Genomic DNA, 27,496 nt, shown 5'->3' on the forward strand with positions numbered 1-27,496 from the left:
TACGACATGCAAAATATTTTAGTGATGAAATTGAAGCCAAACAGCGTAAACTGAAAGAAAAGGCAATATGGGCACAGGTTAAGGTAGCCGAGCGACAAGAAGCTTAGTTAATCGGGCAAGCTAATGGAATGGGGCAAGCCAAACAAAAGCCTAATATTGGAAAAGGAAAAGGACAGATCAGCATAGAGGAAGCTAAAAAGAAATGGCCATGTCATAATTGCGGAAAATTAGGGCATTGGAAATCTGAGTGTAAATTGCCACTCAGAGCTAATGGTGTTAATTCCACAGGTGCAGAATGAGGTGAGTTGCCAACTGCCGCGACAGCAGCAGGTTGCTACCCAACAGTGTCAGGTGCTAAAGCCACCTTTTCCACAGAACGTAAATCATCAAAGATACAGTAATGAGACAGGATTCTACACTGAAGAACAGGTAACAAAGCTACAGCGCGCTGGTGCCGTTTTGCAGTATTGGCTGCAACGCGATGAGAGTGAGTCATAAGAGAATTATTGACAGCGCCTAGGAGAGGAAGAAGAGTGAGTACTTGGTGCAACTCTATAGGTAGGCCAGACAGGACCCTTTGTGTATGGCAAGGTGAATGAAGTAAACATTACCTTACTAGTGGATACTGGTGCTACTCGTTCAACTGTTAGATCAGCTGAAGTGAAAAAGCTTCCTCTCTCGGGTGAAACAATCCAAGTAGTTGGAGTCTCAAACAGACAGATAAAAGCTTATCTTACTGATCCTGTAAAGGTTAGAATAGGGAAATTTACTGATATGCATATATTTGTTATATGTGACACTAGTCCTGTAAATCAGTTGGGGAGAGATTTATTGTGCAAGATGAATTGCACCAGCTTTTGTACACCTGATGGTATAGCTTTTGAAACTCCCCATGAAGACATACTGTATAGAATGACAATTACGAACTTAGAACCTCAAATTACTGAGGCATTTGTTGTATTTGATCTGGAAGGATTGCCTCAAGAGTTGAAAGAAACTGTGAAAACAGAAGTGTGGGATTTTACAGGAGAGGATATTGGATTAATGAAAAGGGTAGATCCTGTGAAAATAACTGTAAAAGAAGGAGTAAATTACCCGAATATTCCTCAGTATAAATGAACACCCAAGATAATTGCAGGAGTAACGCCTGTAATAGACAGAATGATTGAACAAGGAATTCTGAGAGAGATAATGAGCAGTCCATGTAACTCTCCGATCATGGGCTTGAAAAAGCCAAATGGGACCTTTACGATAGTACAGGATTTGAGAAAAGTGAATAAAATTGTTGTTCCTTGCTGTCCCATTGTGCCAAACCCTTCGACAATTCTATATCAGATTCTTCATGATGCAGAATGGTACACAGTCATTGACTTGTGTCATGCTTTCTTGTCTATTCCATTGCACCCTGATAGCCAACACATTTTTGCGTTCCGGTTCGGTGAGCGTATTTTGGCATGGTGCCGTATCCCTCAAGGGTATACAGAGAGTCCATCAATATTTAATCAGATTCTAAAGCAGTCACTGGAAGATTTAAAAATGCCCGAAAGTTCAGTGCTCGTACAATATATCGATGACCTATTGGTGGCATTGAAGATGCGAGAAGCATGTGTGGTTGACACAGTTGCTCTGTTAAATCATTTGGCCGATGGAGGACTCAAAGTATCCCCATCAAAATTACAGTTTTGTCAGAAAGAAGTACAATACTTAGATCATAAGATTGAAAAGGGCCTGAGAATTGTAACAATGGGCAGAATTAAAATAATCAAAGGAATGAGAGCACCAATAACACAGAGAGAAGTCAGAATGTTTCTTGGAATGATGGGATATTGTCGACAGTGGATCAGCAATTTCCGCTGATCGCAAAACCACTAGTACGTTTGACAAAGAGGGATGTGAAAGATCCCCTTGAGCTGAATAAAGAAGAGATGAAATCTTTTAAACAACTGAGAGACAGCTTGTGTGAAGCACCGGCTCTTGGAATGCCTGATTATGAAAAATAATTCGATCTATATTGCAGTGAGAGAGATGGGTGTGCTCTTTCCGTATTAGTGCAGAGACATGGAAGATTGAGACGACCGATTGCGTATTTTTCAGCTGTACTAGATGCAGTAGCTGTAGCATTGCCTGGTTGTTTGAAAGCCGTGGCAGTCACCTGTAAGAGCTTAGAACAAAGTGAAGGAATTGTAATGGGATATCCTGTGAGAGTGTTTGTTCCCCATGATGTGGCAATCCTTTTGACAAGAAGTAAAACACAGTTCATGACACATAGCCATCTAACTAAATATGAAAAGGTGATTTTGGGTGCTACAAATGTGAGTCTTGTAAGATGCACTAATGTGAACCCATCGACATTACTACCTGATTCTGCGAATGCCGAGGTGAAAGATGATGTTGATCATGATTGTTTGGAAGTGCTTGATTTTTGCACCAAATCGCGTCCTGACATAAAAGATGTGCCTCTGAAAGAGAGTGACTATGTGATGTTTGTGGATGGGTCTTGCCTAAGAACTGGAGAAGGGATTTTGAGTGCTGCATATGCTGTGTGTACTGTAGCGACTGTGTTGGAAGCATCTTGTTTGAGAGGAGTACGATCTGCTCAAGTTGCTGAGTTGTTTGCACTGATTAGAGCATGCAAGTTGGGAAAGAATTTGCGAGTTTCTGTAATTACTGACAGTCAGTATGGGTTTGGAGTGGTGCATGACTTTGGGCAAATTTGGTCCCAAAGAGGTTTCTTGACGTTGAGTGGAACTCCAATCAGAAATGCAGAAATAGTTGGAAAATTACTTGAGGCAATAAAGCTGCCTAAACATATTGCTGTTATAAAATGTAGCGCATACAGAAAAGGAACTGACTACGTGTCAGCAGGCAAGGAGTTTGCCAATGACCCAGCACAGTACTGTGCACGAAATCAGACATCATTGAATCGTAACAGGGAGAAGGAAATGGATTTATGTCCCTTGCTTTTTACTAACACCGTAAGTACATGAGATGAAGTGAGACAGTTACAGGACAAGGCAGGAGAAGAGGAAAAGAAACAGTGGATAAAATCAGGATGTACACAACGAGAAGTAGACAGAGTTTGGGTTTATAGAGATGGAAGACCAGTAATGCCTAATAGCATGATCTCTACCATGGCACAGATGTACCATGGACAGGCCCACATAGGCAGGGATGCCATGATTAGACTTTTTAAACAAACCTGGTATAATGCAAAGTTTTGGCTTATAGCTGAGAGCCTTTGTCAGATATGTCTCATATGCCAGCAATTTAATCCAGGAAGGAAAACTGTGGTGAGCTTGGGAACCATAGGACGGGAGGGAGGCCCTTGCACTCGAATGCAGCTTGATTTCATTGAAATGCCATCATGTAACAGGCTGAGATATGTACTGGTAATTGTCTGTCTGTTTTCACGTTGGGTTGAGGCTTACCCAACCCGAGGAATGATGGAGTTACTGTAGCAAAACTCCTACTGAGAGAGTTCATCCCTAGGTTTGGTTTCCCAGTAACGATTGAAACAGATAGAGGAACACATTTCCAGAATGAGGTTATAAAATTGATTTGTGAAGCATTGAATGTACAACAGAAACTGCATTGTGCCTACCGACCAGAGGCTTCTGGAGTGGTGGAGCAAATAAATGGCACCATAAAGAACAGATTGGGAAAAATGTGTTTGGCCACAGGTCTAAAATGGCCAGATGTCTTGCCTCTAGTTCTAATGACAATTAGATCAATTCCTGATAGGAAAACTGGTCTGATCCCCCACGAAATTATCATGGGTAGAGCGATGAGACATGTTTTTATTCCCGTCAGCAAACTGCTGCCTATATCTGATGACTTTGTCTTGGATTATTGCAAAGGATTGGCTGATATGGTACATTCTGTGTTTCATCAGGTTGGACCAGATGCGACCACTTTTGAAAAGAAACCAGCTCATGACTTGAGTCCTGGAGATTGGGTCCGCACAAAAGTACACAGAAGAAGAAATGTTCTTATTCCACGCTGGGAAAAACATGACAAGTGATTCTGACAACAACGACTGCTGTGAAGTGTGCAGGAGTGAAGAACTGGATTCATGCCAGTCACACTCTTCGACTCCCAAATCCGGAAGATCAATCTGAAGAGGAACAACGAGAAGTATCGGATACCAGTTCCGAATCAGAATCAGAAGAAACAAGAACAAGACAAAACTCAGAAGCAGGAGAAACGGGTTTAAGTCAAATTGTTGGGCAAGAAAATATACCACTAAGAAGACGCCGTGAAATTTCTGATACCAGTTCTGAATCTGAGACGAAGATGGGAATACAAGAAAGAATAAATGAGGACACTGGAAAAACTGAACAAGTAATCTTTGGAAAAGAAATCCCGAGTAGAAGCACAAGAAAAATTCCCCCCGAAATCATAGAGATAGAAGGTGAGGAATTGGATACAGAAAGTGAGGGTGAGATAATTATGGAAGAGCCCCGAGGAGGTATAGGGACACAATACACTCAGGTAGAAAAAGGGACAGATAGTCAGAGGGAAGATGCGTGGCAGAAACACGAGGAGGGATAGATACAGACAGTGAACCTGAGGTCTTGAGGATAAAATCCAAAGAAAGTAAAATCCAGACAGATATAGAATCTGAATAAAGTGAAGAAGAAAACAAAGGTGTAAGAACTTTGAGGAAAAGAGCTTGGAAAACAGAGCGAGAAGGGAAAGGATCTAAATTAAAAAGGTCTTTGAAAGAAGATATTTGGCCCAACAAATTCAAAAGATTGAGATACCGACTACCCAGAATAAAATCTGATAATGCTGAACAAGTGAATGAAGTGTCTAGTCAAGAAAAACAAAAGGACACTGATCAGAAACTCTTGCAAAGAGCAAAGAGGATAAAGAAACCAAACCAGAAGTACAAGTCACCGGAATGGACATATGTGGCACTTCCTGATATACAAGAGGAAGCGGATAGCCAAGAAAGTCTAAAAGTGACTGTGCAGAGAGTGGACGAAGGAGAAGAAGATTTGGAAATCCTGAGAGTTATCTTGTCTGACACCAGAGAAGGAACGGATGATCAGGAAATTTAGAACAAAGACTGTGAACCTACAGACAAAGACGATTCATACATGGATTGAATGGCAAAGGAAATCAAAAAAGAATTAAAACCCCGGACAAGATACGTGACCAGAAAAGAACCAAGTAGGCAACCAAAGCCTTGTCTAAGTCAAAAGACACTGCTCATTACCAAAATGGCAAATAATGAAAAGAGAAATCCAATATGTGTATTTCTTAGGAGATGGTGTAAAATGTGTTTTTGTTGTACAGGATTACTAATGCTTGTCTGGATTACATTAGCAAGAACAATTTCATTTAGAGTAACATTTGAAAATATAGGTGAACACACAGTAAACAGAACTAATGATCAGAAAGTTGATGAAAGTCATGTTACAAAACTGGTAGATAGAACAGAACTTCACAAAGATAGGTCCATAAGCGATTTTCCTAACAATGTTTTTTCAAGGTTATTGTATGAATATGTGAAAACAATGGAGGTTAGAGACTGTTATGTCTGCATGCAGTTACCTGCATCTGTATCAGAAGGTGTCACTTATCATCACCTTCCTTAGACATATGGGATAACTTGTAGTGTCTTAGCCAGTTTATTTCATAAAACTGTAAAGTTAGAATACTATTACATTAATATAGATAATATTTTCTCACATGTTACTGTAGTTCCTGAACTAAATAAGGTGATTCCTGGTAAAACTCTGGCTGAATTTTTTCTGGAAGTAAGAGAATTAACTTTAGAAGAAGTGTTTAAGAATAACCTTACTTGTAGTTTAAGAAAGGAAGAGAAAACTTTCCTGAACATGGTGGAGGAGAGGAGAGATAAAATGCAAAAGAAGGTGTCTGGGGAAAAGATGGAAACAATGCTTTGGGGTGTTGAGAAGGAAAATCATTTGAAGGGAGAAACAAATCCAGCAATGGCTTTGGATTGGCCTCAGAGAGGAAAGTTATGCATAAGAAGAGATAAAACTGTATATGATAATTACTTTGTAGGTGCAAGTGAATGCCATGACTTATACAGAATCATGGGAGGATGGAGATTTAAATGAGGAAAAGATATAGTATTCCCTGGAATATATTACATCTGTGGGAACAGAGCTTATTATAGGTTGCCGGACCATTGGTATGGGACTTGTTATGTAGGCCTGGTCTTTCCAAAAATATTTCATGTGGAAAGGGGAGATGACGGATTGCATGAAAGAGGTAGACAGCTAACACGTAGAAGGAGGGAGAGTTGGTCAGAAATTATAGGTGATATCTTTGGAGCACTGATACCAACAGTTGGAATATCTCTGAATGCACATAAAATTAGAAAATTGTCTACAGTTGTGGATCGTTTATCAACAACCACAGCTGGAGGGTTCTTAATGGTAAATACCGAAATGGTTGCCATGAGAGCAATGATAATGCAAAATCGACTTGCCCTTGATATTATATTGGCAAAAGAGGGAGGAGTCTGTGGAATGCTGAAAGTACAACATTGCTGTACTCATATTCCTGACGAAAGTTAGAACCTAAAGAAATATATTAAGAATATAACTGATTTGCATGAAGAAATTGTTCCAATGGAGGTTGAAGGTATATGGGAGAAACTTGGTAAGGGTTTTTCCACTATTAAGAATCTATTAACAAAACTAGGTATCTCCTTTGTGGGAAAAATACTAATACCTGTGACTTTTGTGATAATTTTAGTGTTAATATTAATATTAGGATATGTGTGCATGAAAAGAAGAAAATTACAAAATAGGAGAAAAAGAGAAAACAAGAAAAAGAAAGAGGAGGAAATAAGAGAAAAAGCGATAGAAGAAATAGAATTAGAAGAATTGCAAGATAATGTGTACAAGAAAACAAAAGAAAACAGTATGGAGAACACAATGATTTAAACTAACAAATGCAAGGAGAAATTAATAAAACCATTTCCGTAGATAAAGTTAGTGAAATTTGTGAGTAGTGGTGATGTTTAAAATCACCAAAGGGGGGATTGATGAAGCAGGTAAAATAAAATTTTGGATACCTCCTCTAATTTGCATGAAAGTAATTACATAATCATTGTAACTTTAATTCAAATAACCTGTTTGCAGTGAAATTTTACTAATCAATTTTTGCACCTTGATAAACATGAGATATACGTGGGACTAAAATGCTAAATTGCATGGCAGAATAATTAATTAATTAATTATGGTACGCAAACTAACTTTAGATTGTGGTGAAATAGAAAATTGCATGATTTATGTTGCCTTGTGATTGTTTGTGCGTTCAAGACTATAAAATGGTGAGTATTATCGCTTTAATTGTTGCTATAGATAGGGAAATACTAATATACATTAGGATTAGTGTGGGTTTAAACATTAGAATCTCCATTTCTATATTTTAATTACTGTTATGTCTGTTTTTCCTTAAGTTGGCATTCGGGCCTACTAGGCCGCGGTACCCAAGATGGAGTCTCTAAAGAAGATGCCACCATGTGGGCGCGATGGTTTCTGCGCAGAATCGGATGGCTCTGGAGATCTCCAAATGACCCCAAATCTGTGACACCATGTTCCTTGTCAAGCATAGGAACTGATTTGCCTGCCAACTGACGGCGGTGTGGGAACAGCGGAAGGGACAATACAGAACCTGTGGAGAAATGACTTCTCTTCCTCTAAATATTACATTCGCAATTTTCGCCTGGGAGTAAAATGAACATTATAAAATGTGCATCTCCCTATGCCAAGTCTTCATGAAAAACCGGTTTAGCCTGGGAAACTTTTAGAAAACTTACAGATAACCCAGAACTGTCCAATCAGAACGTTTCTCTACCCCTAAATTGTTGCATGTTAATATGAAGTAAGAGGGAAAAAGGGTATATAAAGCCCTCATCCGCCAAAGGGGGGTGTTCACCGGGCTGATCTTTCATGGCGTTGTGTCTGCATTGAGCTGATGGCGATTTAAATTGGTTTGCCTTGGGTTTCTTATATTTCGTCTGACGGTTTGATCATTGCTGTGGGTCGGACAACCTATCCTGGAAATTGTACCAGAGAATGCGGATAATTCTCTGTTTACTCAGAAATTCGCCGACGCTTGCTAATTGGTAATTAATTAATTGCGCTTTCTAAATTCATGCTTATTTACTAAATGTCTGATTTCTCCTTAAAATAAAACTGAATTTATATTATGAACTGTAGTGCATAAATGCTAATTCAGAGAGAAATTATTATTAGATAAACAAAATTGAATTAATAAGAAATGAGTGTGTGGTTCTTTAATTAATTACAGAAAATATCAAATGTTTCCTAGGCTTTAATTGTGATTTAGCTGGTTCTAATTCACCATCAACCAGTCCAACTAATTGTTCCATCAACCAAGTGGTGGAGTGCCTTGATGTTAAGGTCAGGATTCTGTAGGTGCATATGTATAAAATGATAATGTAAAGAAATTAATCCTGATAGGTAATAAGGTACCCACATGGTCAGCGCTTTTTCTCCTATGTACGGATTCGAATGAGAGTTATTGAATGACGATTGCGTGTTGGTGTTATGGGCTCCACCAATGAATGAGTGTATGGTTGAGTTGTAGTGATTACGAATCTGTGACATAGGAAGAATATACATTTTTCCCCTTGCACTGCATCATTCCCTTTGTGGGGTGTTAGAGTTTGAGACCCGGATAGAGATTCCCACCTCGCTCATTCTAAAGGTATGGAGCCGACTAGAACCTAGAGGGACTCTTGGCATACTAAACTTAGTATATACCATACTATAGAAAACAATTAACCACCACAAGGGCAGCCCTAACCACCTGAACCAGGGGCAATCAATATTTTATCCTAACAATGGTTCACAGTATACACATAATACTCATTAAAAATAGCAAATAGTTGAATCAAAATACAACAAACAACAAAAAAAAATGTTTTTAAGAAAGAAGATTATAGAAATATATATAACCATTATATAGAAAACAAATTTAGTTATAGAAACATATAAAACATCATTTATTTTATGAAAAATAGTATCGTGAGGCTCAGACATATAAGCTGGTACATATAACAATTAATAGACATACACAACCAGACAAGTGGCATACAGAAAGAGGTTACATAAAAGTCGAAGTTCCAAACCAACACTGGAACTACAACACACAAAACAATGTGTCCTCCTTATATCGTGGCCACAGTTGCATCGACGTTGTTTCGATCTTTGTCATAAATACATGGTCATCTTCAGGACTGATAAGTTATTGAGCATCACACCAAATAATTTGATTTGTCAAAAGGTCACAAACGAAATACAAATCAATCCTTATATTAAAATCTAAATAAAAATGCAATAGACAGTCTTTGGAATTTAATTTCGAAACTTAACTCAGCCGCTGGCGCTTAGTGGGCTTTCTGCCCCCGGGTCAGACCAGGGGCTATTGCCCCCATCTTCCTCCTGGAGGGGCAGCAAGTCTTTAGTTTTCTTTGGGGGGGTAGGGTGGGGGCATTTACATGTCCATTCTGGGCAGCTCCCATCCCGGCCCCATACAAAATATTATCCCTGGTGTCTAGGTGCTTTCTGCTTCCACGGATCTGCCCCCCAGGGGGGCAGAAAGACTGGAATTTGGGGGGGGGGTTGGGTAGGGGCATTGACATGCCCATTTTGGTAGCCCCCACCTCTAAATTAGTCATAAAAAAACAAACCATGGCGTCTAGTGGGCTTTCTGCCCCCGAGGGGGCAGAAAGACTCTAATTGTGCAGGGGGTATTGGTGTGCCCATATTGGGCAGCCCCCACCCCTAAATTACATACAAAACAAATTCCCTGATTCTAGTGGGTTTTCTGCCCCTACGGGGGGGGGGGTAGAAAGACTGAATTATGCCCAAAAATATGGGGGGAGCAAAGGCCCTTGCCCGCTTGATCCACTAGGGAGGGGTAGCATTGGAAAGCATAGATTCTCCCCTTTCCAACGATACCTCTCCCATCTGATTCGGTGCTCGGGGGGCTGAGATAGGCCCACGAGCACTTGGTTAAAACAATTAGAAGTTGTAACTAGATGCATTGAAAGAACTCAAGTGACTCTTTTTGATGAGGGTTGAAAAAAGAGATGAAGGATGAGTTTGCCCATTGGAAACATTCTAATTCATTTTCTTAACTGATTGATTTAGCACAGGTAATTGAATTTAGATTACCGAAAGTTAAAGAGAAAGAAAGACCTCAAGAAGGACCTAATCAAGAAGAGGCACTAAAGGGCCTATGACTGAGAATGAAAGAGAATGCAGACAAAAGTCGAGGGTGTGTCTTTGTTACGGTGATGCTGGACATATCATTCAGGGGTGTCCTTAACAGCCTCAGAAAAATGCAGAAAACTTCCAATCATCTCCTTAGAAGGAGGAGACAACTGGGGTGTGTTGACCTCATTATATTGGGCCTTCTATGACTAACACTAACAATAATTTGTTTTTCTACCAATTGGTCTCACATTTACTTTAGGTTTCCAACCTATTGGCATTGTAAACACCAATGTAGGCAACTGAACACAATTATTTTTTTTCATCAGCATAATAAAAAGCAATGCACCATAACCATACAATCACCCCCTAGAAAACAACACCTCACTGATACGGCTTTACACTTCCTTAGGCTTTGTAAGACTTCAAACAAGTTACCTTAAACGCAGCCGCCCAGCTGCAGAGCATTAGCTTCAACTATGAGAGAGTGGATTTAAAATTCATCTCACAGTGGGACAGGTGATTATTATGAGGTCCCCAATAACTTAAGGTGAGGACACAGATGATAAAAGCATGCTGTGTAGAATGATTTTGTGGTGGTCCCCTCATACTAGGACCACCACAGGCTGAGTTATGGGCAAAAATGTGTTTTGAATAAAGGGCCCCGCAAAGCATTATCGGGCGAGTTTCCCTAGTGCAGTGAATATTCTAGTATTGGCTCCCTTCCTGAGCAGGGAGAACCCCAGCAAATATTTCCTTTTGTTTTCTTTACTTTCTGTGGCCTTGCAGCTCATTTCCCTTTTTTAAATGGGCGCACAAAAAAGCATTTGCTTGTCAAGTCGACAAAGAAATGCTTTTGTTTTTTAAAAAAACGCCCCATGACTCGCTTTCATGACAATGTTGGTGGTGCCCCCTTCTTTACACAAGCCCCATCTAAAGAAAGGGGTGTTGTTGCCATTTTAAAATAAAAAAAGAAAGTGTTGCGAGAGAGCTTGTCCTGCCTTCAACAGCAGACAGGAGAAAACCATTTAACAAAATAGTGCTCGGAGACTGTAATTAAAGTCTACTGAGTAACGACACATGTATCGGGAGCAGAAATACACCCATGGCATGAAAAGTTAAATATGCCAATTAGGAGTTATACAATTTTATCAGAATTTAGCCGTCAGTGCACATGCATTGATTAGCAGTGTCCCAGTGCAAAAAGCAGCAGCATCAGTCCACAAAATAGTGGTGATCTCACAAAATAGAGCCCTTTCTCATAATGGTAAACTGATTTAAACCTCTATAATCAATTCAGTGTTGAAAAACATGATTGTTCTTTGGTAAAAGGATTAAGGTGCTCCAGTACGTGAAGAAAACGATGCAATTAACTAGTTTAGCAAATTCTGATGTGAGTATGCCTTCAGTCGCTCTCTTTAAGGTGTAAATCAGAAAGACGAACCCCTGGTGGCCAGTATACTCAAGTGTTTTTTAAACACACAAGTAGAGTGACTAATTACAATTAAGGTCCTGATGAATGCCACTGGATCCCATTAGGGGACTGATCTATGGCTGAAACATGTTGAACATTGTTAGGGACATATTTGGTTTAATCCCTAGTCCTCTCTTTTAACTTTGTCCCTGAGACCACTCAATAAAGCGTTAGTGGATTCACTGAGACAATTTTAGTCACCACATTATTATACTTTTTGCACTCTGCCCCTGACTCACCTATTTTCACTGCTCTTCTTGAGAAAACACCTCAGCTCCTCCCCTTGGGGAGCTGTAGCCCACACCTCGGTGTGAGGAAGGAACCCATATGATGAAGCATGTCACCTAACAGTGAGCAAGGGTTCTCGTCCTTGGAGGATTTTTTCCTCCAACCTGTCCTGACATTACAGCCCCTCGTTCTTTTTCCCACATTTAGCCAGGTGTACCTTATGTGTCATTAAGCAATTTCTGAAGCCTTTAACTATTTTAAATCAAATATTCAAAAACGAATTCAACACTACTTCTTTATCTTCACAAACTATTTTCTAGTAAACTGTAAATAAAGTAATTGTTCTAAAAACAAATAAGGAATCCAAGTAACAAAGTCCTAGTTGCAGCAACAATGTAGCATGATAGCCTATCAACGGCTCCATGAACAGGGCCGTTTCTACCATTAGGCAGGACTAGGCGGCCGCCTAGGGCGGCAAAAGGGAGAGGGCATCAAAAAATATGCTATTAACTGCTATTAGTTTCCAATTCCTGACTGAAACTGTCTCACCCTGCTGGAGTGGCAGCGTGCGCGCTGCTCCCAGCAGGTGGCTTATGGGGGCTGGCTGAGCAGCAGCTAGCTACAACATTGCAACAATTCCCGACACAGGCTATGCAGAAACTAATAGGCGGGGTCAGGTATCCTGCTGTCTCCGCGGTAGCACGAGGGTTGGCTACAATTCTATTGGAGGGAATGCTTGGCAGGCAGTTTTACATTACTTTTAAAATTAATGTGACGCACTGCGACGCGACTAATGGACCTGGACAGTACCAACCCCCGACCCGGACCGTGGCCTACGGCCGCTGTGGAGCCCAGTACACCACTGTGCTGCAGCTGCTGCAGAGAGGTCACAGTGTCTGAGAAGACTTTCCAGGCTAAGGTCGGAAGAAAGGCCGCGGCGAGCTTGCCTTGCAGCAGGCATATTGCTGCAGTGAGCCAGGCAAAGTAAGTGTGAGTCTCAGTGCCCCCTGAAAGTGTATAATTGATCTGCTATTTGGTTGGCAATGGATGGTATTGGTTTTTCTAAATTAGCAGTTGTACTGTAGCGCGGTCATGATCACCTGTCTGCCAGTGCCCTGTACTGTAGCAGAAGTTCACACAGGTCAGCAGCGTCACTCAGCAGAGCAGCATTGGATAGCTCTCTGTGACAGCCCTGCTGTGGTGTGACCTGTGTGTCCGAGAGAAGGGGGAGGGGGCGGACCGGGGTATAATTATTTTTGTGTGTCGGTGAGTCAAGCAGTAATGTTGAATTAATGATACATGCGCACATGCATCACTGGATGACTTCAACCCACTGACTCTTTCTCACTAGCAGCTCAGAATTCCCAGAAACGAATAGCTCCTTGGAGTGCAGTAATAGCCAAGGAGCAGGGACACCCGTTATAAATTAAAGTGCCAACCATGGGTACTACCCGTTATCTCTGCTTCACCAATTTTAACTGTCGATCAGTCCTACAAAGGTGGGCCCTCCAAAAATGTTCGGATTTTGTGCTTGTCCTAAAGTGCTAACCTTTGTTATTTTTGGAGCACCCACAGATTGTGAATGCCGCTGAAAGGTGCACATGTTTGAATTCTAACAGTTAGGACCTATTTTAATTAGTCTGGAAGATAGACCAATAACAACTTGGATACTAGATCACTGACCCACATTCCTTTCTCAGATGGTTGATTTACTCTGAAATAATGTGTTTGTCAGTGAGGCATCATAGGCCTTAAGACAAGTAAGGAAAATGGGCAGCTATTTAGATAGCAAAAGGCAGCCATAACCTGGGATGCAGCGAGCCCTCACATCCCCGGATCCCGGTGCCACTGTGCCTACTGCACTAACGATAGCTCCGCCCGTTTTTAATGGAGAGATCTGAATGTGGACGGCAATACTGCAATACAGGCAGTTCAGTATCTACGTTTGCTCATTTTATGTAATCACAACTACCAAAGAAATTGACATTTTGTGTAGTAATATAAATTTTCCCTAACCCAAAATTTTAATGTCAGTATCACAATTTACTGAGAGGGCCACTAGAAGGAATAGGAGTGCCTTTGCCTCTAGCTGTTAGCGAACAGAATGCACCCTAATACACTGAGTTTATGGGGAAGCAGGCACCAGCAGGAAGCTCTGCCCCTCCCCTGCCCCAAAGAGAGCCTTAATGCCTCACCACCATGGGTTAGCCTTTAATGCTTTTAGAATCTCCTTGTTTTAAAAATTCTTGATTCCAGGCCGTTCAGTCTAGGAAATTGTTATTCTTAAAGTCCTTGGTTAACTTTAGCAGGAAACTGGGTAAACGCTCGCTCCCAGAATGACTTCAAATTTATAAAGCCAAATGCGTTGCTATCACAACCTATGGGGCGGGCATCTGGGGCTATGTCGATGTGACCACTCTCCAGATGGCGGAAAACAGATTTCTTAGATTTTTATTGGCTGTCCCAGAGAGTGTGTCTACTTTTAACTGTCACATGGAACTTGGTTTACCATATATAACGGATGCTATTCGTATTCAACCAATTCTTCTCTGGCATCGTATCTGGACCACAGAGCAGATCATTTTGAATTGCCAAATGATCACCGATTGCTGCGGGCTGGATGGGGCTCTCTGTATAGGCTGGCTGAAATACGTTAGAGATTTTTTGTGCAAAATGGGCCACCAGGAATATTTTGATAACCCATCCATTTTAATCAACTTAAACAAGAAAGCATTTAAACAAAGTTGTCTCCATTTTGTTGAAAATATTAGATTTAATTTAGAGATTACCAAAATTACAGTTCTTGCCCATCAACACATCCTGATCTCCCCCGAGATGCAGCCCTATTTGAAACTGGTTACCTCTGACTACGACAGATTTTTGCTCACCTATTTTAGGTTGGGCATTATTCATAGATCACTCAGCTTCCCAGCCAGAAATGACTGGTCTAGAGTGCTAATCAAATGTTCATGCGATGAGATATCAGTTCAGACCACTATGCATGTTTTATTTTTCTGTAAATGTTATCAAGTTCAGAGGAAGAGATGGATACTCCCTGTCCTTAGATCATTAGGCTTGCGTCAATGTCGCCCTGCATTTTTGGTCATGCAATCGCTTGGTTAAGAACTTATAATTTAAGCATTTTTAAAGTTGGTCTTCACCTGTAGAAAGACTATGTCTATGTAAACTGTGGTTTTAATTCTGAGAATCTAACGATTAGCTAATTTTTGCTGTTGCTCACCCAGTTTTCTCAGGGAATGTACTTTTATACGTCATGTTTTAATTTGTTCTTATTGTGCTTTTATGATTATTTCACTAATAGTCGAATAAAGCTTGATTTGATTGATTGATTCCAGACAGACTTTCTCGATACTTGCTGCGACTCCCTTGTATCGTGTTTTCTCCTGTGTCCGTCGTCTTAAAGATTATTTAGTCCCCTATCCATCCATCACCTTCTGTTCATACTTTCTTCTTGAAAACATTTAGCCTCCCACCTCCCGCAGCAAAATACAGTCTGGCATGTACACAGTTTCCCAGTTCTTGTGAACTATTCTCTGTTTACGAACAGCCTTTTGCCCTTAATTCTGCGTCCGATCATGCACCGGAGGATGCTCTGTGACGTTTGCCTAATGTCCTCAGCTCCTTCCTATGCCCAGCACGTGTTTGTAGACTGCTCATATTAGGAACCCATGTTTCTCAGCGCCTTGTATTTCTCTCTCCTGCACTTCGTGTTTCTTAGCTACCTCTTCCGTTTCCATCCTCGTGTTTCTGAGCACCTCCCTGCAAATCTTCCAGTGTCCTGCAGCCCTCACTGAGCACCCTTGCAGGGCTGGGCAGGTAGCGCGGACCGTTTTCGGGGTATTCATGATTTTTATTAGGGTTGATGAGACTCGTTTTTAATAGATTACAGCACCATGGCTGCTGGCTCACAGTGACTGCCGGAGAGGCTTGCCCAGTGCCTGTCTGTGGCGGTGTCCATGAGTCAGCTGACTGTCTCACTTAATTTGTGGGGCAGCTGACAAGGTGTTGTTGAGGAGCATCAGCTATGGCTACGACTGAAGGTAGTAGGGAGAGGTGAACACAGAATTGTGCCTGTTACAGATTTAAAACTGAAGTTAATTGCCATGTTTTAGGTTGTTTATGTGCAGTACTCCTTGTATGCAGTGTTCCTATGTGCGATATTTCAATACTTGAGTTGTGGCACTTCCACGGTTAATAGAATAAAGCAGTTATGTACAGGTAACATAGTTTATTTGAGTATTGACCCACCTATATGCAATGTGATGATCTAAAAAGGATGTTGAAACATGTGATGTTTATGCAAGATTTACAATGAATAATGCATAAGAACGGCATCATGCCATCCGCACAATTAGTTTTAAGATCTTCTCAGTGTTTCTCGTTGCTCAAATGGGTGTAATTTCTGATATTTATATGTTTCCATTGTCTTCACTGCTTGAGTTTGCTCGCGAGAAAGTGTCACTCATGGTCGTTGAATGTCGCATTTAGTTATTTAATGTTTGATTTGTTTTATTGTTTAATGTTTAATACAAGTTCTTTTATATCTAATGCATTAATTCTTCTAGCCTAGATGACAGGGGGAGAGAGTGATGGTAGTAAAAGAGAGGGGGCGGCATTTTTCAATTCTCACCTAGGGCGGTAAAACACCTAGAAACGGCCCTGTCCATGAAATAAGAGGAAATATATGCCACCACCGTCTCCCAAAAATATGAGAGTTCTCAAACTACTTGAAAATGTAGTTCGTCGTCGATGATCATCGCTTAGTGTGTTCGTCACAGAAAGCCTCATGCCACATAGGGCATGTGAACATCACTAGCCTTTCTTTCCTTGAAATTAACTCAGTGGGTATAAGTAGTAGAGTATTGCATCCTCACACCTGTTGAGCTTTGCCTCCTAGAATACCTCCTTACAATTAGCCCCTATCAGCAGCTAGTATTGGATGCTGGATGGACGGATGAGGTTTCTGCTGCTGAATGTTGTTAGGGATTAAGGGAAGAACTAAAGAATGCTTTTTCCATGCTGGTGAATCACCCTACCATTTTGACATTACTCATAGCTCTCATGCTGCAGATTAGAGCACAGCAACATCTCTACTTTAAAGAGTAAGATCTTCACTTTGGGAACCACTTGGCTATGCAAACATCATTTTGGGATTAAGTAGAAAGACCAGTCAAACACTCTTTCCTTGAACTTCCATCAAGAACACTGTTTTGTTATCCAGACAGCACAAAGTCTGAAGCAGCAACCTGTTTTGCTTTGGAACAATCAGACACTAGTATGATTCCAAATAGTATTAAGAGTTCAGTGATATTTTCATTGTTATGGGAGCTAATCAACTCCCATACCAGTGTGCAAGTGATTTAAGGCCAGATGTACAAAGCATTTTTCCAGTAGTAAACAGCCCAATTTGCAGAATCGGGCCGTTTGTGACCGGAAAAATGCTTTTTCAGATGTACAAAATGCAAAACGCGATTTGGTAACTTGTTACTGAATCACAATTTGCATTGGTGAATCTGTATTTGGAAGGGGCTTGTCTTGGGCGTCCAATCCAAATACCAAATCGGTATGGTATGTTTTACTGTTTTTCGACCAATCTCCGGTCACAAAACAGTAATACTTTACCACTGTTTAAAAAGTGGTGGTAACCCACTTGCAAATGGGAAGGGGCCTCGCCGGGACCTCTTTCCATTTGACAATTTAAAAAAAAAAAAAATGTTGAGCATGCAGCGGTCCCACAGACCATATACTCTTACAAAATGATACTTCAAAATGTGATTTTTGTCTGTTTAAATGCTTCCCTTTTTCATTTAAAGGAAAACAGGCTACATTAAAAAAAAAAAAAATTTAAAAAAAGATTGCTACATTAACAAGCATTGGCAAAGTCAACAGGTCTTGCCTACGAGAGCAGTTGCCTTTGTCAATGTTTTTTGGGCATGTTGCACAGCAGCACAGTGGCTGTGCAGCATTGCTGAAGTAAACAAATAAGCACTATGATGCTGTCAGTGTTGTTCGTGTTATAGCGCCATTTTTATTTTTACTGCTGTCAGGGAAGGAAGGGGGCAGGATGCAACACAGAGGAAGGTGCATGTGGAGTGGCAACACAAATGCTTGGTATGGGGAAAAAGCGCTATGAAGTGGCAGTGCTGGGCAACCAATAGTGCATTTATTTTTATATTGTGGGAAGGGACGCAGGAGGCAACACAAATGGAGGGAAGCAAGTCGGAGGGCAACATGGACAATGTAGGGATGGAGGGGGTTGTTGAGGCAAGCTAACAACAGAGGATGGGAGGGAAGGGTTGGAAGAAGCTAATGACAAATAAGGTGGAGAGGGAGGGGCTGGAGCAATCTGATCACACAAGGAGGTGGGAGGACGTGGCTGGGGGCAAGCTGACAGACAGCAGTTAGGGGGCTGGAGGCAAGCTGATGGACAGCAGAGGGTAAGTGGGAGGGAGAGCATGGTTGGTGGAGTACATAAGGGAGAAAGACCAAAAAAACACACTCTGGTAGAGTATTCAAACACAGACAAAAAAGTAGTGCCTAAAATTATGAGCAGTCAAAAGACACAAGTAATGCATTAATGCTACATGGGAGGAACAAACACACCAACTGGAAGGAGGCCAAAGTGATAAGTAAGGAAGTCAACCAATGGTAAGTAAAGGTGGTCTGTAAACCCACTGCTAGAAAACAATATGTCTCAAAGAGACTAAGCGAGGATTAAACATCACCATGCCATCATCCATATATACAGATAAACCTGGTTTAAACAGGGTTTATCGTCATACTATTGAGGGGAAAAAGGGCATCAATTCGTGACCTAATCAAGGATTTGCCTGTCCGGAGTCCCGGCATCTCCCCACACTTATCAACGGGATGATAAATAGGACATTACACTGAGTGAATATGCACACACAGCTTGGAGCGGGACATGTGGTCTAAATAAATGCCTCCTCGGACATACAAAGCACAGAAGTGCAGTGCTGCGTATAGAAGACTGTACTGGTTAAAGACACTGGTACAGTGGACACCGACGAGTGTGGTGTTGACTCCACTGTGCTTTCGAGACATGTGGCGTTTTCCCTCCTTGGTGACTTGTGACTATAAAGTCAGAACTCGGTGCTGACCGCCGCCTCTGTGCGGCAGGCACAGTGCTGCTGCATTAGTGACCTGCACGCCGGCAGATCAGTATAGGCCTAAGTCGTACAGAGCAAAAATGTGCTGTCATCGTGCGTCTGCTTGTTTAACTGTGCCCACAGGTCCCAGAAATCTGGGACTTGTCATGTGGGTGTCCGTGCCCTATATACCGTGGCAAAAGGATATCATAATTGATCTTGCCTTGCTGTTGGACTAACGATAGTTCCAACAGTTTGTTGTTAAACCAGAAAACATAGGCCAGATGCAGCAAACAATTTCTCCTCGCAAACTGGCCAATTTGTGATAGCAAAAAAGGCTTTTGCGATGCATCAAACCTAATTTTGCCCGAATCGCAAAATGGGATTGCGATTCACTATTTGGAAGGGGCGTGTTTAGGGCGTCCCTTCCAAAAAGCGAATCCTAACGGTATGCATGAATGTTTTGTGACCGTGAATGCGGTCGCAAAAAATTCACATTTTACCACCTACTCTTAGTAGGTGGTAACCCATACGCAAATGGCAAGGGGTCCCACGAACCACTGCCTGCTCTTAAAAAATGAAAAGAAAACTTTTCATTTTTATTTTAGAAAAGCATCTCGTTTTCCTTTAAGGAAAACGGGATGCTTTACAAAAAAAAGGATTGCTTAATTTAAAAGCAATCACAGACATAGTGGTCTACTCATCTCAGTAGGCCACCATCACTGTGATTTTTGCGATTCCTAGGGGGTCGCAAATTGTGACCTACCTCATTAATATTCATGAGGTAGGTCATTTGCAACCCCTTAGGAATCGCAGAAAGTGTACTACACAGTTTCATGCATACCGTTTTGCGATTCCCTAATTACGAATCACAAAGATTTGCAATTAGGGAATCACAAAAGATTTTTTTGATACATCTGGCCCATATTGCCTGAGAGTGTAGTCTCTGAGAAAAGCTGGATTACAAAGACATACGGTTTTATTAATGAAGGTGAAACACCACTAAGCTATCATTGTAGGGTGCAGGAGTGGAGCCTGAACATGGCATGCTTTCTGTGCATCGCGGGGCTTTAATACATGAAAAATCATCAAGAAGATAAAAGAACATTACACTCTGCATGTATACTGTGTGCGTATGGATGGATGGATTGATTGATGGATGGAAGGACCCTGTCTGTTGTAGAAGAGCAGGAGCTGTCAGTGGTGGATTCTTTATGTTTTGGAGCCAATGGATAGGCTAACAAAAAGCCACAGCCAGAAAGTGCACACTTTTAACTATGTGCCGTTATTGCTGAAGGGAGTGTGGAGTAAATGCTTTTTTGCATGTTTGAGGTCGAGTCACGGATCTTCAGGAGTAAGCAAAGGCTGGAGGATCCCATTGAAGCCACTGATGCACTATAATAACTATAAAACATATTTTTTCTGTTTTTCCACTGACGAAGATCATCATGCAATGGCTACATACTATAAGGCTGGTTTCCATGTACATTGCTAGAGAAACAAGTGACAACAACAACATAACGGGGCAGAAAAAGAAAACAAGAAGTAAGCAACTCAATTAAAATAATGTAATGTCACGGTTGTCGGACGCGAATGTGCGGGAATGACTAAAAGGGCTGCAGCACGGGGACATGCATTCGCAGCAGCTGACCGGACAGGTCAAAGCGCAGCCATCCCTGAGGGGCAATGCTTCGCGTTCCGGTCTTTGGAGTTTGGGGCTTACCTTACGGGTCTTCACGTCACTTCCGGGGTGTCGGGAATCTCCCCCGCGTACTGCTTTCGTGGGGTGCTGTTCTTCGTCCTGGCTCTCTCTCTCTCTCCCGGTGTTCCTAATTTCGGCCCGCCACCTCCACCTCCGGATATCTGTCCTCTTTGTTTATGCGCACTCCTGAAAGATAAAGAAAGGAAAACAGAAAGCTGCATTACTGCCACATGACAGTAACAGCGCTTTGAGCTGCCATTTATTCCAATTAATCTCGCCCCTGCATACTTATCTGATACGGTGATTCTTGCGATGTGGGCATCCGTTCCTTCTCTCTCTCTTTGGGATTTAGTAACCTGAGTATTAAGAAAGAAAAAGACATTAGATTATTGCCTGGAATTTAAGGGTATTTTTATTTTGCAATTAGACACTTTATGTTTGTGGAGAATATTCTCATACAGGAGTTTGGTGAATAAAGTGGGTTGTAGCTTACGGCCATTTTGTTTCATCGACTCCCGTATTTTAATCTCCCTCCAACTAATAGTTCCTTATTGTTTTTTCCTACCAGAACCAAACACTTGCTTGACAACCATAGCTATTGGACATACTACGAAGAAGGGAAACCTTAAGGTATCAAACAAACCATTAGAGAGATTTAGAGATAGAGATACCCTACTACATACATACCTGTTTTTTGTTCTTCTCTCTTGTCTACAGATGTTGTGCCTTGTTTTTGCCTGGTCCTATTGCAGTCTGGGGTCCGACGTATGACCCTTATCCCTCCTAGTTTTGTTTCCCTTCTTCACCATGTTACCATTGTCATTTTGAACTTGTTGGGTTCAATAGGTAATTTGGAGAAGTTGTGGAACTTCCTTCAAGTCCATGACGTTCCTGCGGAAACATAGGTGAAAACTTGACAGAACGCGAAGCCCAGAGAAAAGTTTTCTCTTCCGCCCGGACGTCATGGAGATGAGTCAGGTGACTCTAGCAGATTTAGCCCACATGTTGGGTAACCTTCAGAAGGGAACCCAAGCCCTGTCAGCCAGGGTGGATTCCATACAACGGTGAATGAGGTCTGATTCAGGTGCAGGGACTCAGAATCCTGGTACTAGCTTTCCGGTAATACAAGTCACCGCACCACCATCCATTCCTTTGGCCCCCCCGAGCGTTTTTTGGGGATCCTGCTAAGTTTGCAGCTTTTATCAGTCAGTGTCAGCTTCACTTCATGTGCAAGGCTGCCTGCTTTCCAACAGACCAAGCAAAAGTGGCGTTTGTTATATCCTATTTAGGGGGGTCTGTTGCTAATTGGACCATACCTATAATAGAAAGAAACTGCTACAGAACTATAACGCCTTCAAAAGATAACTCAGGAAATTATTTGACAGACATATCTTCATGTTGTCGGTAGACACTGAACTTTTGAATTTAAAACAGGGAACTAAAGATTTAACTACACACATTTCCACTTTCAATAGATTGGTAGCAGAAGCTGGGTGGCCTGAGGAGAAGCGTAGTGTTTTGTTTTACAAGGGTTTGAGAGAATATTTAAAAGATTTGTTAGCACAAGTAGTTGACCCTCCTGAGTCTTGCACTGCCCTTATTGACTTGGTGGTCAAATTGGACCATTGAATCAGTGAGAGAAAGAGAGAAAGAGGCAGGTCAGACGGGCGAGTTTTTGCTTATCGGGATAGAAAACCTGACCCCGAAAGAACAGTTAAAGAACCAGAACCAATGCAAATAGGGATTATAAGAGGGCCCCTTAGCGAAGAAGAGAGGCAGAGAAGGTGAGACAAGAAACTGTGCATGTACTGTGGAAAGCAGGGCCATTTCCTTAGAGATTGTCCTGTAAAGCCAAAACAGGCGAGGCGTTCGGAAAACTAGTGAGCCCGAAGTCTCAGGAGACAAGGACTTCGGATAATTCAGTATTGATTTTCTCGCAAACAAAGCTACTGGCATCTCTGCCATGTCACTTTTTTCTCTCCTTGCATCTGATATGGGGACACCAGGTTGCAGACGTGCAATTAATGGTGGATTCTTGTGCTTTGGGTAACTTCATGGATTGACAGTGGGCTCAGAGCAAAAACATTCCTTGGGTGTCTAAATCCTCTTGGGAGGAAGTCACAACAATTGATGGTAACAATCTGAAGTCTGGTCCCATTACACATGCTACTATCGATTTAACCTTAATCATTGAGGAGAAGCACCATGAACTCATTGCATTTGATCTCATACGGTCACCTCAGTTTCCGGCTATTTTAGGACTGCCCTGGTTATGTCAACACAGTCCATTTATTGATTGGAAGGCGATGACGTTAACCTTTAACCACGACTATTGTAAGGAACATATTCTTCCTGAAACAAGTGGTCCTGAGAAAATCATTGCACTTACCAGTACAGATGAATCCACATTACCATCCATTTATCAGGACCTCAAGGAAATGTTTGATGTGGAAAAGGCCACTAGCCTTCCACCCCACAGGGCCTATGACTTTCGGATAGATCTGCTGCCTGGAGCTCACATACCCTGTAGTAGGGTTTACTCCTTCACAGAAAAGCAGAATGTGTATTTGCGAGAATACCTTGACGAAATGTTGAGGATTGGGTTTATCCATCCCTCCAGGTCACCGGCATCATCATCTCTCATTTTATTCCGAAAAGAGAAGGGGGTCTAAGATGCTGTATAGACTATAGGGCATTAAATGCCATTACCTTCAAGAACAGGTACCTCTTGCCACTGATATCCTCCCGCCTTGATCAGATAAAAGAAGCTCAAGTATTCACCAAGTTAGATTTGCGAGGGGCCTACCATCTTGTGAGAATCAAGGACGGAGATGAGTGGAAAACGGCTTTCTGTACCAAGTATGGGTTATATGAATAGCTAGTGATGCCATTCGGGCTGTGTAATGCCCCTGCGGCTTTCCAATTTTTTATCAATGAAGTCTTAAAGGACATGTTGGACCTGTGTGTCATTGCTTACATTGATGACCTCCTGATTTATTCTCCAGCCATGCAAGGACACGAACTTAATGTTAGGAGTGTCCTCAAACGTTTGAGAGACAACCATCTGTACTGTAAGTTAGAGAAGTGCCATTTCCATACGCAATTAGTAAGTTTCCTTGGATTCATGGTGTCCCCACTGGGAATTAGTATGGACCCTCAGAAGGTAGAGGCCATCACTCGTTGGCAAGCACCACAAACAGTTAAAGAGATCTAGAGTTTCCTTGGCTTCGCCAATTTCTATAGACACTTTATTAGCAATTTTCCGACTTAGACTCCCCAATAACTAGGCTCTTGAAAAAAGGGATTAAGTTTCAATGGACTTCTGAGGTAGATGCATCGTTTCTTAAACTAAAGAAAGCCTTCACACAAGCACCCATACTAAGGCATCCAGGTCCTTTACGGGCCTTTGTGGTTGAGGCTGTCGCATCTCAAATGGCAGTTGGAGGGGTCCTTTCTCAGGCAGATCCTAGCACAGGACGTCTTCATCCCGTGGCTTATTATTCACAGAAATTGGCTCCAGCTGAAATGAATTACTCTATAGCAGACAAAGAACTACTGGGCATAACAAGAGTTTTTGAGGAGTGGAGGCAGTGTTTGTTAGGGGTCAATCACAGTATAACAGTCCTCACGGATTACCATAATCTGCAATTCTTGAAATCCACAAGGGCTCTATCCATGCGACAACTACGTTGGACTCAGTTTTTTAGTGATTATGATTTCATTATACAGTTCCAAGCAGGGAAAAAGAACGCAAAAGCAGATGCTTTATCCCGCTTAGGTTACGAACCCATAGAACGACAAGGTAAGCCTCCCCTTATAATAGCTAGAGAACGAATAATTGGTGCTTTGTATTCTGAAGATGACTTCTTAAAGACGATGAAGGAGGCACAAGCATCTGCACCTATGAAAGAGACAATAGATACCCAAAAAGTCACTAAAAACAAGACCTGTTTTACGTCTAAGGCGGTTTAGTACTTCCCACTCACGATCTGAGGTTACAGGTTTTAGAGTGGTGCGACACTCATCCTCTTGCTGGACACCGGGGGTACAAGAAAACACTGGATTTACTACAGAGACACATTTGGTGGCCTAGCATGGGGAGGGGCACAAAACATTATGTTCAGACATGTCATGTGTGTGCCCAAGGGAAATCCTCTCACCAAGCTCCTGTGGGACTGTTACAGCCATTACCCACTCCGCCTAGTCCCTGCATACAGTATCCTTAGACTTCATAGTAGACTTACTGAAAACGAACCAAGGGAACACTACTCTTCTAGTTGTAGTGGACTTATTAACCAAGATGGCCCATTTTATACTGCTAAAGGCACTCCCCACATCCAGAGTGTTAGCTTCTGTATTTGTTCAACACATTGTACGCTTACATGGCATTCCTTCCATATTGGTGTCTGACAGGGAAGCTCAGTTTATTTCTAGATTTTGGAAGGGGTTGGGAGTCCTATTGCAGATAGACGTTCGGTTGTCCTCGAGCCACCACCCTCAGACAGATGGCCAAACTGAGAGAGTGAACCAGTGTTTTGAACAGTATATCATGTGCCAAGTCTCACTCTCTCTTTCTGATTAGGACGAGATGGCATGGATAGCCGAGTTTTCATATAATAACAGTTATCACTCTTCCACTGCTTACTGCCCTTTTTATTGTACTCTCGGATTTCACCCCCGAACCATGTTATCTTTGCTTCCTTCCCCAAGTTCCACCCCTGCAGCCATAGATTTCGTAAAAGAGATACAAAACATACACAGGGCAGCACAGGTGAATTTAGACAAAGCTAAGGTAAACTATAAAGAAGGAGCGGTTGCCAGGCCAGGACATGCAGGAACTACTAAAAGAGCAATCGCGTGCGCAGCAGCAGACCATACAGGTCAAAGCGCAGCCATCCCCGAGCAGCAACACTTCGCGTTCCAGTCTTTGGAGTTTGGAGCTTACCTTCCGGCTCTTCACGTCACTTCCGGGGCGTTGGGAATCTCCTCCGCGTCCTGCTTCCGTGGGGTGTTGTTCTTCGTCCTGGCTCTCTCTCTCTCCCCCGGTGTTCCTGATTTCGGTGCGCCACCTCCGCCTCCGGATATCTGTCCTCTTTGTTAATGCGCACGCCTGTAGATAAAGAGAGGAAAACGGAAAGCTGCATTACTGCCACATGACGGTAACAGCCCTTTGTGCTGCCATTTATTCCAATTAATCTCGCCCCTGTATACTTATCTGATCTGGTGATTCTTGCGCTGTGGGCATCCGTTCCTTCTCTCTCTCTTTGGGATTTAGTAACCTGAGTATTAAGAAAGAAAAATATATTAGATTATTGCCTGGAAATTAAGGTTATTTTTATTTTGCAATTAGACACTTTATGTTTGTGGAGAATATTCTCATACAGGAGTTTGGTGAATAAGGTAGATTCTAGCCTAGGGCCTTTTTGTTTCGTCCTTTCCCTTATTTTAATCTCCCTCCAACTAATAGTTCCTTATTGTTTTTTCCTACCAGAACCAGACACTTGCTTGACAACCACAGCTATTTTACATACTACGAAGAAGGGAAACCTTAAGGTATCTAACAAACCATTAGAGAGATTCAGAGATAGAGATACCCTACTACATACGTACCTGTTTTTTGTTCTTCTCTCTTGTCTACAGATGTTGTGCCTTGTTTTTGCCTGGTCCTATCGCAGCCTGGGGTTCGACGTGTGACCCTTATCCCTCCTTGTTTTGTTTCCCTTCTTCCCCATGTTACCGTTGTCACTTTGACCTTGTTGGGTGCAATAGGTGATTTGGTGAAGTTGTGGACGTTCCTTCATGTCCATGACGCTCCTGCGGAAGCAAAGGTGAGTCCTTGACATGTAAACCGAACAACCCGGAAACATTAATAGTCTACAAAAACATATTGAGCAGCATCGACAAGTGTGCCTTATGAGTATGAAATCAATCAATTAAACAGCATTTATATAGTGCAGAACTATCACCCTTAGGGGCATCTGGGAGCTGAGGGTCTCATATGTCTGTCGAAGAGCCAGGTCTTGAGCTTCTTTCTGAAGTCTGCCAGGGAGGGTGCTGTTCAGAGGTGGAGTGGCAGGCCGTTCTAGGTCTTGGTGGTAATGTAGAAGAATGAGTGGCCCCGCTGAGGCTGTGATTGATTCAGGGGGGCTGCCCAGGGGCAAGAGAGGAGAAGCGCATGTGTCATGTGGGTAGATGGAAGCTCAGTCAATGGTTGATGTAGGATGATCCCTGATTGTGTAGGGCTTTGTAGGCGTGCATGAGGATTTTGAACTGGCATCTTTTCTGGATGGGGAGCCTGTGGAGGTTTCTGAGGTGGGGAGTGATGTCTGTTTGGGGACGTCCATGATGAGTCTAACTGCAGCGTTCTGTATGATCTGGAATCATCTGAGGAGCTGTGTGGAGATGCCAGCAGAGACAGCATTGCCGTAGTCAAGGTGGCTGGTGACGAAGGCCTGTGTGACTGTCTTTCTGGTGTTGACTGGGATCCATCTGCAGATTCTGCAGAGGTTGTGGAAGCAGGAGGAGGCAACTGCATTGACTTGTTGTTTAATGGTCAGTTCACTGTCGAGGATAATGCCTAGGTTGAGTGCATGGTCTCTCGGTATGGGTGTTGGTCCTGGTTCTGCTGACCACGAGTTGTGGTCCCAAATAGAGGTGTTCTTTCTGAAGATCAGTGCTTCCATCTTGTCAGAGTTGAGTTTGAGGCAGTTGGCACTCCTCCAGTTGGCTACGT

Source organism: Triturus cristatus, chromosome 3_2 (assembly GCF_964204655.1).
Source record: "Triturus cristatus chromosome 3_2, aTriCri1.1, whole genome shotgun sequence".
Classification (NCBI taxonomy): Eukaryota; Metazoa; Chordata; class Amphibia; order Caudata; family Salamandridae; genus Triturus; species Triturus cristatus.